The 12,500-nt window shown below is 36.5% G+C and overlaps 1 long non-coding RNA gene across 1 annotated transcript in view; it reads right to left on the bottom strand.

The window, feature by feature from the left end:
* The window catches only part of LOC118761027, a 15,776-nt gene extending 4,020 nt beyond the window's left edge, over positions 1-11,756 (bottom strand). Inside the window, exons 1-2 of the long non-coding RNA XR_004997109.1 lie at positions 11,744-11,756; positions 10,265-10,266 (exon numbers count right to left, since the gene is read on the bottom strand). This is a non-coding gene — a long non-coding RNA (uncharacterized LOC118761027). The remainder of the gene's footprint in view (positions 1-10,264; positions 10,267-11,743) is intronic.
* Between the last annotated feature and the right edge of the window lie 744 nt (positions 11,757-12,500).

Genomic DNA, 12,500 nt, shown 5'->3' with positions numbered 1-12,500 from the left:
CAAGACAAACAACACAAGGAAAATTCCCCTTCATCAGCTGTCCCTAGTTCGACTCCATGCGTGTTTCGAAGGTGAGGACAGAACACGACTCGTCGAACTAGCCCTTCCTGCGAAAGAATTAAAGAAAATTCCTTTGCAGAGGGGTAACAATAAGGAAAGAAAAAATGTGACAAAAACAGGACGTAAAAACGATACAAATATACTCTATATGCACAGATTAAATAAATATATATATTATACACACACACACACAAACACACACACACACAAACACACAAACACACAAACACACACACACACACACATACACACACATACACACACACACACATATATATATATATATATACCTTCTACTTATATGCTACTTAATTCTCTCTCTCTATGCGTGTATATATACTATGTATATGTGTATATATATATATATCTTTGTAACACACACACACACACATACGAGTGAGTGGACGAACGAAAGATTTAATAAACTTTACATATATTATTATCATTTAAAACTAGTTTTCTGCAAAGAGCCTACGAGACTTTAAGTTCGATGGTTCCGAATCGTGCAGGTAGATTCCTCAGACATTTCGTCCATAAAATCCACTCAAAATCGACCGTCGTTAGACTTTCCGGTTGCATTCCAGTTGCTATCAACTGGAACTATAGATTAACGTCTATATTCAACCATCTCTTTGTTGGCTTACCCTAAGGCTCCTGCCGGTTAGCTCGGCTTGAAGAACCTGCTTCGCGATTCTTTCCTGCAACATTCAAATCACATGACGTACAAAAGTTGTGACGTCTCATTGCGGGGAAGTAGAGGCTCGACCTTGGGAATCTCTCTGTTCTGCCTGTTCTCCCTGTTATCCAAGCTACGCACCCTGTTCTCCAAGCTACGCACCCTGTCGAGTAACGTTAATCCAGAGATTCTTCAGGGGAACCCCATTTCGGCCGGGTGAACTCGCGTACGTACCATTTTGGTCATTACCCAACATTCATGACCCTCGATAGGATAGGAGCAATGCTGCTAACATTGGTTTCATATTTCAAGGACGGAGTTAAGTCGATTACTTCGAGCTCACTGCTCTTCTGGTACTTATTTTATCGATCTCGAAAGGATGAAGAGCAAAGCCGATTTTAGCGAAATTTGAACTCCGAACGTAAAGACGGAAGAAATGCCGTTAAATATTTTCCCCGGCGCACCAACGATTCTACCATTTGGCTACCCTACAGGACATATTAACATGAGCTTCAAATTTTGGCACAAGGCCAGCAATTTCAAGGGAGAGTGTAAGTCGATTAAATCGACTGCAGTTCGCAGCCATGCTGTATCACCAGTTTTGATAGTTTTGTTTTATATATGACTAGCAGTATCGCCCGGCGTTGCTCGGGTTTGTAAGGGAAATAACTATATAAGCATTTTTAGAGAGTTACTTCCCTTATAAATTCGGGCTTTCTTAGCCATTTCTGTTTTGGTGTCTTCAAGCCATGAAGTCGTTGTTCTAAAAGAACGCTGGTTTCCTTCACAACGCATTACGACGTTGATTTCTTTACACTCCCTTCCCCACAGCTTCACGAGGGAGGGAAGGGGGAGAAGCAAACAGGTGCAGCTGTGAGCGTGGACGCCAAATCCGCCGCCATCGACACACGATGCATTTTATGCATTAAAATGGAATAAAAAATTATGTTAAATTATTTTTAAAATCGTAGACTCATCGTTGACGCGCGCTAATAGTCAGACGGGCTCGATATGAATCACGACTATAAGATACCCGAATTTGGTTAAACTGCACCGCAAAATGTGGGAGGAGTTAGGAATCTAAATCGAAGGGGACAGACACTCACACAACTAGAGTTTTATATATATAGATTTTGTTTCAGCAATCGAATCACGCACCTCCGGATAAATAGAAACTGGTAATAGCGTTCACTAACTTACTTCTTTTTTATGTCAATCTACCGTACATATGTAGACATACAACCTCATGTAGTGGAGGCGAAATGGCCCAGTGGTTAGGGCAGCGGACTCGCGGTCATAGGATCGCGGTTTCGATTCCCAGACCGGGCGTTGTGAGTGTTTATTGAGCGAAAACACCTAAAAGCTCCACGAGGCTCCGGCAGGGGATGGTGGTGATCCCTGCTGTACTCTTTCACCACAACTTTCTCTCACTCTTACTTCCTGTTTCTGTTGTACCTGTATTTCAAAGGGCCGGCCTTGTCACTCTCTGTGTCACGCTGAATATCCCCGAGAACTACGTTAAGGGTACACGTGTCTGTGGAGTGCTCAGCCACTTACACGTTAATTTCACGAGCAGGCTGTTCCGTTGATTCGGATCAACCGGAACCCTCGTCGTCGTAACCGACGGAGTGCTTCCACTTCCACACAACGCATAATTATTGCGGCTTTTTTTTTCAACAAATTTTATTCAACAAAAACCAATAACACTATTTAACAAAAACATCTTTAAATGACGGTCTGGCGTCTTCCAAGCAAATAGGAAACAGTAATTGAAGTAGATGGTGAATATGCTCCGGAATAATAATTAAAAGATGCTTTTGTTACATGTTATTATTGTTTTTGTCGAATAAAATTTGTTGAAAAAAGCCGCAAGAATTATGCACCAGTCAAAGCGAAATAACTGGCTGTGTACGGTACTAAACAACCACATTCCCAAGTTATAAAATTTACCAATTCATGTTTGGTTAGAATTTCCACCTATCGTTAGGGAAAACAATTAATAGTGGCTGACAGGCTCCTTAGATATTCTATGATTTACAAATGCTTTTAAAGTCATCTTGAATTCTTTTCTTCTCTAGGCAAAACCCTAGTACGCAACTGGTTCTTAATTTATCGACCCCGAAAGGATGAAAGGCAAAGTCGACCTCCGCGGAATTTGAACTCAGAACGTAAAGACAGACGAAATACCTATTTCCTTACTACTCACAAGGGGCTAAACATAGAGGAGACAAATAAGGACAGACAAAATGGATTAAGTCAATTATATCGACCCCAGTGCGTAACTGGTACATATTTAATCGACTCTGAAAGGATGAAAGGCAAAGTCGACCTCCGCGGAATTTGAACTCAGAACATAACGGCAGACGAAATACCGCTAGGCATTTCGCCCGGCGTGCTAACGTTTCTGCCAGCTCGCCGCCTTCAGGGCTGACCATAATACATATATTTTCAGAAATGCTCTATGTAAAACTACATCACCCGATGTATCATTTCTTTAATTAAGACAGTAAATGTTTGATTTGAGAAAAGCTTGATAGGGATTTCTAGCGAATCTACCATCTACACAGAAGTTCCATCATTAACACAATCCATGTAAAGTTTTACATTTTGGTAGCGAGCAAAGTTAGATGTGAGAAAATACTGTTTTATATCAAATACAATATATCTCTTATCTTGCTAACTCAGCATATATCAAAGTTGACCTCCATCTGTAGGGATCTTTGTGCTTTCATCTTTCGAAATAGCTACCAATTTATCTTCGCCTAAGTCAATTGGGCATCGACAAATTGTGCCTATTATGTGGTCTACATTCCTTGTTGAAACTGGCACAATTATCAACCAATATAAACGGAACATCCACAAGATCGCTTAGTTTGTTACAGAGAGAAAATCAGAACGAATCATCTACCTATTTATCTGTATATCTGTCTGCTTGCCTGCATCTCTCTCTTACTGTCTGTCTGTCTAGCTAGCTCTCTATCTATATACATATCTATATACATATCTATATACATATACATATATATGCATATACATACATATATATATATATATATATATACATATATGTGTGTGTACGTATATATATGTGTGAATGTGTGTGTTTACATACATATATATATATTTACACATATCCATATTCATGTACACATACAAATCTGTGTGTCTGTGTACGTGTATGTGAGTGCGTGTGCGTGCGCTGTGCATATGCCTTACTGACCTGAAAACCCAAATAAAAAAGTAGTTGCTGGTATATCCGGTCAAAATTTCCCTAATTTCTGTAAGAACTCTAAACATGAAAGACACGTATTATAAAGCAAATGTTTCACATCTTAAGACTACCACAAAAGTATCGGTGATACTATTTCAGGAACATATTTAGATGGAGAAATTAGGGATCAAATTTAGGGCCTTGCAATTACAACATACCTTTCTGACTGCTTTAGAAATATGCATTGCTTGCATTATTGACTGGAATTTCGTTCCTCTGTGTATTTGTGTATATATGTATGTAAATATGTATGTACGTATATGAGCATGTACGCGTGTGTATATTTATTTGTGTATGTGTATGTATGTGTGTGAGTGTGTGTGTGTATATGTATATACATATATATATATATATGTATAAACATATATATATATATATATATATATACAGAGAGAGAGAGAGATGGAGACAAACAGAAAACTGACTGGCAGATATAGCCATGCGTCTATACATATACATACATGCATACATTCATACACATAAATACGTACATCTATATACACACACACACACACACATATATATATATTATATATATATATAGCGTGTGTATACCTGTCTGTCTATCTATCTACGTATCCATCCATCTATATATTTATATACATATTTACATATAGCTATATATGTGTGTGTGTGTGTGTTGTGTGCGTGTGTGTTTTTATATTCATGTATATGCACACATATGCATACATATATATATACACATATATATATATATATATATATATATGTATATATATATATGCACACATGCACAGCACGCGCACACATAGACATAAACACACACATATTCACACACATACACACGTACATGTACATACATACGTATATGTATATTTATAAATGTATGTATGTGTTTGTGTGTGTTTGTCTGTTTGACTGTGCCATCCGTGTGTGTGTGTGTATGTGTGATTGTGTGTGTGTGGTGTGTGTGTGTGTGTGTGTGTGTGTATGTAGGACTCATATAATTACATTTGCGCGCGCCTATTAGTATCACCAGCTCATTACAGACATCTGTCAGTTATGCCGCCGCCATCAAACTAAAACGTCAGGATTGGAGCAGGTCAATCTACGTTTCTAATTCCACGTTTTGTTGACTGACAACAATGCTAACAACAACAGCAACAACAACAGCTACAACAACAACAACAACAACAACAACAGCAACAGTAGCAACATCAACAACAATAGAAAGGAATGGATAAAATGGTGCTTTACTCCAAAAACACGAGAATGAAGTTATTAAAGAATATATGTTATATGTGCAATTTCTTCAACTTTATAGATATCCACCACAAGAATTCTTTTGTGGTTTTTCTCACTGTTTCCTTTGTGTTTTTTTTCAATCAGCATTGATACACATTCAACATCAACGCAATACTTAGTAATTTGAATTTCCTTCAACGAAAACCGATTAATTGTATCAAATAGAATAAGCACGTTTTGGCTTTAGTACGGCCGATTGATGGAAAAGACTAACACCATAACTTATACGGCAATTATCTCCCTTAGTCTCATTCTGTATGTATTTAGACTGAAGCGAATATGTATGTATGTATGTATGTATGTATGTATGTATGTATGTATGTATGTATGTATGTATGTATGTATGTATGTATGTATGTGTGTATGTATCTATGTATATATGTGGATATGTATATGTATGTATTTATAAATATATGTACATGTTCATATATATAAATATATATGTACATATATATTTATATAAATATATATATATATATTTATATATATATGTAAGTGTCTATATATATGATATGTGTGTATACACACACACACATATATATATATACAAACACAGACACAGACACACACAGACACACTGCATACATACATGTATGTGTGTGAGTGTGTATATATGTATATATGAGCGTGTGTGTGTATATGTATACATATATAAATGTATATATCTCTATATATGCGTATGTATATATATGTATACACACACATATATATGTATACATATATACACATACGTATTCATACACACAGATACATACACTTATAGATTGGTTTCGATGTATGATTATTTCAGTTGTTTGATGATCTACGGTATTTCTGAATTCATCCCATCCATGCCCACCACTTTTTGAAGATCGCCTAGGTAATGCGAGCTATCGTTTTTCTATAATCTAGTAAGATGAAATTATGGTTTACGTATAATAACCAAAAAAAGAATAAATAAATAAATAACGATGAAGGAAAGCGCCTAGATAGAAATTATCTCGATGTTATAACTATTAATGACTAACATTGTAAAGATGTGTATTTCTTGTGGTGGATGGGAACTGATGTTATACACAAGTTACATCTTATGTGAAAATCTCCATTTTATCGACATATAAGAGACTTCTCAGTAAGAAATCAATATTGTACAATGTGTGGAAGCACTCCGTCGGTTACGACGATGAGGGTTCCGGTTGATCCGAATCAACGGAACAGCCTGCTCGTGAAATTAACGTGTAAGTGGCTGAGCACTCCACAGACACGTGCACCCTTAACGTAGTTCTCGGGGATATTCAGCGTGACACAGAGAGTGACAAGGCCGGCCCTTTGAAATACAGGTACAACAGAAACAGGAAGTAAGAGTGAGAGAAAGTTGTGGTGAAAGAGTACAGCAGGGATCACCACCATCCCCTGCCGGAGCCTCGTGGAGCTTTTAGGTGTTTTCGCTCAATAAACACTCACAACGCCCGGTCTGGGAATCGAAACCGCGATCCTATGACCGCGAGTCCGCTGCCCTAACCACTGGGCCATTGCGCCTCCACATTGTACAATAGAACTATGTAAATATGTGTGCAAACATATATTCAGATATACTAGAGAATCATGTAAATGTATTTTTGAGAACCTATTGGGATCGATCACTAGCGAAATGTGTATGGTTTTGTGAAATGTACCATATTTTCGTAATTGTTTAAGGTACCTATGAAATCACAAGCGCACATAGACAACCCTTTAGTACTTCCAAACTTCACATGGTGAAATATCGCGAATGTGATACTTGGTTGAAGAGATGGACCTTTTACTATCACTTGGCTAGAACTTGAAATGAAGAGCCTTGCTCAAGGATACAATATGTCACCGGGTATAAGAATTGAACCCATGATCTTATGATCACGGGTCCAATACACTAGACTGCTCACTCTCTAATAATTTGTAGTAAACAGTATTAACCCTTGAAATATCTTGAATATACTTTAGCAGGCAGTCACATAGTATGGTGCTTACGGCTTACTTATTGGTAGAATCATCGTTACTTTTAACCATAAACATAAAACTCTGTGGCTACCCGGTTTTGCGTTATCCAGAAGTATAGTCAAAGGAAATCGCACCTGTTGAACCATATTCGCAGGGTCAACGTGTTAAAAAAGTAGTTGCTGGTATATCCGGTCAAAATTTCCCTAATTTCTGTAAGAACTCTAAACACTTGTTAAATTAAATTCACTTTTTTTTTCAAATTGACCATTTTCGTACAATAGGCATGTTATTTAGATATATTTTTTAGAATTTCTGCTTACTAATAGCAGATATACTGTATCCTCAGCGGAATTTGAACTCACAACGTAAAGACGGACGAAATTGCGCTAAACACTTTACCTCGCGTGCAAACGATTCTGCCGGCTCGCTGCCTTCATACATACAAACATATTGTGTTATGTTTGTCCTAATTCGTTTTTATTCATGTTCCAAATAAACATAGACACCTGCTATGTTTCATTCCCTAAAAATAAACAGAAATTAGTCACAGGTTATGGATAAGGTTAGCGTCAATTATTCCTTCAGTATCAATATTTGGCATTTCAGGATCAAGTTTGTTTTCTCACGTAAGTGTGAATCAGATTAGGACTTCGGCCAATTGGCACAACTCATCTCTGTGGGGAAATATTCACACTTCAGCAAATAGAATTCATTACAATCATTTACTAAACTCTTAACTAGAACTGGCATTACTTAACGAATTTCTTTTAAGAGCGATTCATTGTGGATTCGATAAGGCAATGGAATATTTTTCAGTCATTAGACTGCGACCATGCCGAGGCACCAGATTGGGAAATTTTTCAGTCGAATGAATCGACCGCAGTACATATTTCTTTGTTTAAGCCTGCTACTTATTCTATCGGTGTCTTTTGCAGTATCGCTAAATTACGGGAACGTAACCAAACCAACACTGGTTGTCAGGAGGTGGTGAGGGACAAACACAGACACAAACACACACACACTATATATATATATATATATGTGTGTGTGTGTGTGTGTGTGTGTGTGAGTGTGTGTGTATTTGAATATACCGTTAACAGAGAGAAGGGGGCGAGTGTGAGATAGAAAGATAGATTGATAGATAGATAGATAGATAGATAGATAGATAGATAGATAGATAGATAGATAGATAGATAGATAGATAGATAGATAGATAGATACGACGGTCTTCTTTCAGTTTCTTAATCCACTCACAAGGCTTGGTCGGCCTGAAGCTATAGTAGAAAATACTTGCTCTAGGTGTGCCACTGTGGGACTGAACCCAAAACCATGTGTCTGGGAAGCAAGTTTCTTACCAATCTATACTTCTTTACATTCTGTGTTGCATTTCAATCAAAATTACCTTTGATCCTCAGCACGAAGCTTTGTCAGTGAACAGGGCGCGGTCTCAAAGCGACGAAAATATTTTGACAAATTAAATTTAAATGTTGAAGTGAATCTAACGGGTTTTGTTCGTTTCTTAAATGGCTTATAAACACATTCCACGCTGCAATTGTTTTCGTTCCAGCACACGATCTCAGGTCAAGTCACTTGCTATGCAAGTACATCTCCGTAATCTTTTAGTTATTATAATAAAACTAGTCGAACACAAACAAATGAAGTTACAAATGAATATATTTAAAGAATTTTTAAAATAATGAAAAAAAAAATGAGAGTACAAATTCAATAAAATGACTTTATTTAAATTAAATCAAATTTAATTAGTATTGAATAGAATATAATTACAAGCAGCATTTGCCTTTTCTGAACAGCCTTTCTTCAGACATCAGTACTGCTCATGCAGACAAAGCCACAAATAATTATATTCTATTTACTATAAAATTAATAGATAAATTATAAATGAAGTCATTTTTAGCATGCAAATAATTAACTCCACGTTTGAAAATTTAAAAATTGTGAAAATTGAATGTTAAAATATTTGATTTTTTTGTCATTTGCCTTTTCTGAACAGCCCTACTACATGATTCAGTACTACTCATAGAGACAAAATCAAAAAAATAATATTTTGTTAAATGATCTTGTTATTAAAATAATTTATTAAAAAATGGACTTTAAAAAGCCATACTACAAAAAATTAAGCAAAAAATTTTCATTTTTCAAAAAATAATTTAGACTAATGAAAATAAATATTAGAACCCTTTGTATCGATTTGTTTTGCCTTTTATCTTTCATTTTGTGATCGCATAAGAAACAGTTTACTTCATATATGAGCAGTGCCCCTTTAATATCACGCAAAAATTGATAAAAATTTGATAATTAAAATTAAATATCTTTTTTTCCAATGGATAAACTTTTACGAAACCTCTACCAATATATTCCTTTAGCATTTCTCTTTCATATTAATATCAATATAATAATTCTTAATCAAAATTAAAAGAATGGTGTGGATTCAAAGTGTCGATGTCGGGCGTTATAACCCGTCAGTCAATAAAAATGGTTTATACATTTTTTCTCTTAACTTTTGTTCTACTGCACCAGATTTTAAGTATTTTATGTCTAAATGTAGCTTATCAGTAGTCAAATATAATTCAAAAACCTAAATTTGATTTCGATTAAAACTAAATTAGTGAGACTGCTTGGAAGACGCCGACTGCGACAAAAAAGCTACGTTAAGAATATTATTCAACTTCTGCTGTAGTTGAATGATATTATGGTTTTTACGAATGTTTAGACTTATATTTCTACATCTTTTGAAATGTTGTTATTTAACACATTCAGGCTGTGAGCTGGCAGAATCAATATCACGCCGGGCACAAAGCTTTGCGGCATTTCGCCCGCCTTTACGTTCTGAGTCCAAATTCCACCGAGGTCGACTTTGTCTTTCATTCTTTCGTGGTCGATCAATTATGTAACAGTGGAGCACTGGAGTCGATGTTATCGACTAATTCCCTGCCACCAAATTTCAGGCATTGTACTTTTAGTAGAATGGATTATTTAACATCTTCAGTTATTTTATCATTTGCTTGTATTTGTACTACTGGGGCCCATTTACTGAACAGTTGACTCACAGAGACATAAGCAAGTCATAACCGGTTTCAAGCAGTAGTGGAGTTACAAACAAACAAATACATACATGTGTGTGTATATACATCGTTGCTATTTTGCAAAAGTATTGTAAGTCCAAAACGTTGATTTTGAGCAAGCAAAAAAAAAAAATAGTTTCACCATTCCATACCAAAACCTTTGTACTATACTGACAATTTTTGATATCTTGGCATCAGAAGTAGCTGGAGACACGATAGTTTGACCAAAAGAATTGACCATTGCAAGCAAAAATAAATATTGGAAAAACGTAATTGGCCAAATTTGGACACAAGACAGTTTAAGATAATAGCAACTATATATATATAGATCGCCATGTTGATTCGCTAGCCTCTGCACGCATTTTTTCTCTCCTTGTTTCTTTCTGTGTTTCTTTTCTGTGTATCATTTTGTTGAAGAGCGTAGGCTCGAAACGTAAAAGACTTGTTTTATTTATATTCCTGAGCGCCATACTAATACAATTGTTTGTTTGTATTCCACCTGCCTTCGTCTTTTGTTTATTTTCATAAAGCTTCCCGTTATATATACATAAAACCATATCAACCACATGGTTCCGGGTTCAGTCGCATTGTGTACTGCGTGGCACTTTGGGCATATATAAGGGAAGTAACTCTCTAAACATTTATTATTAAATCTCAGAACGTAAAAAGCTACAATAATACCCCACCTTAGTGGTTAACCATATTGAGATGGCTATTATACTTTACATATCTAAAAATGCTTATATAGTTATTTCCCTTACAAACCCGAGCAACGCCGGGCGACACTGCTAGTTATTCATAAAACATCATGACATGGTAAATATTGCTTAATATATACGTGAGGTAATATTTATTCTCAATTAAACGTGGATATTCTGATAAACTTTACTGCGATAAAGACCATGAGAAAAACCCTCATATGTTTGTTTATATAACTTGCGAGGAGATGAGTCGTTACAATCTCTAGCGGTCGAGCGTCCATCACTGATGAGACCGAATAAGGTTGAAATCACGTAATATGGTGGTCTCGATACTGGAGTTGCTGGAGATTTATCTCTCCGCTAGCGATATCATCATCATCATCATTGTTCGACCGTGGTCGAGACAATGGAAATTACCATGCTACGCCAGACTTCACGGTCCATCATGGCATTACGGAGGTCCTGTTGCTGGATGCTTGTATCCCTGGAGATTACATCAGGGTAGGAGAGTGTGCGCCCTCTGGTATTGCGAGTAGATGGCTTCCAGAGGAGAAGAGTAGAAATTACTTCTTTTTTAGCTCTACAACAATGTCCAGCAAACTGGACTCTCCTACCTTTCACAAGAGATGACACAGGTGGTAGTTTCCCATATATTTGCATTTTGGTTGGATGGCGCTTCCACGAGAGATTTTGAGCTCTTATAAGGAGGCGAGTGAAGGTTCCATCCAACCGCCTCTCAAGCTTCTTTGATAACGTCCAGGTTTCTGAGCCATATAGGCTATGTGAGAGTTTTTCTCTTGGTATTTACCGCAGTATGATTTGTTTTAACAGAACATCTGAAACTACTGTAAAATTTATTGCAGAGTTCGTAAGAAAAGACAAAAATTAATGTGATAAAAATTTAAGGATACTAGACTCAAACAAAATGGCCCAGACCACATCTATTGCCAAGCAGAGTTAATGCCATATTTCAAGCATAATGACCACAAATTTCTCTCTCTCTCTCTCTCTCTCTCTCTCTAAAGAGTTCTCCCCTCTGTCTTTCTCTGTGTCTCTATCTCTCTCTCTATATATATGTATACATATACATATAGCAAGTATAAATTTACACACACACACACACATATATGTGTGTGTGTGTATATATGTGCGTGTGTGTGTATATGTAAATATCTACATATATGTATATATATATATATTACTCTTTACTCTTTTACTTGTTTCAGTCATTTGACTGCGGCCATGCTGGAGCAACGCCTTTTAGTCGAGCAAATCGACCCCGGGACTTATTCTTTGTAAGCCCAGTACTTATTCTATCGGTCCCTTTTGCCGAACCGCTATGTGACGGAGACGTAAACACACCAGCATCGGTTGTCAAGCAATGCTAGGGGGACAAACACAGACACACAAACACATACACACACATATATATATATACATATATACGACAGGCTTCTTTCAGTTTCTGTCTACCAAATCCACTCACA

Source organism: Octopus sinensis, unplaced genomic scaffold, assembly GCF_006345805.1.
Source record: "Octopus sinensis unplaced genomic scaffold, ASM634580v1 Contig05175, whole genome shotgun sequence".
Taxonomy (NCBI): Eukaryota; Metazoa; Mollusca; class Cephalopoda; order Octopoda; family Octopodidae; genus Octopus; species Octopus sinensis.
Note: the sequence above shows the minus strand (reverse complement) of the source record. Positions and strands in the feature narration are given on the sequence as shown.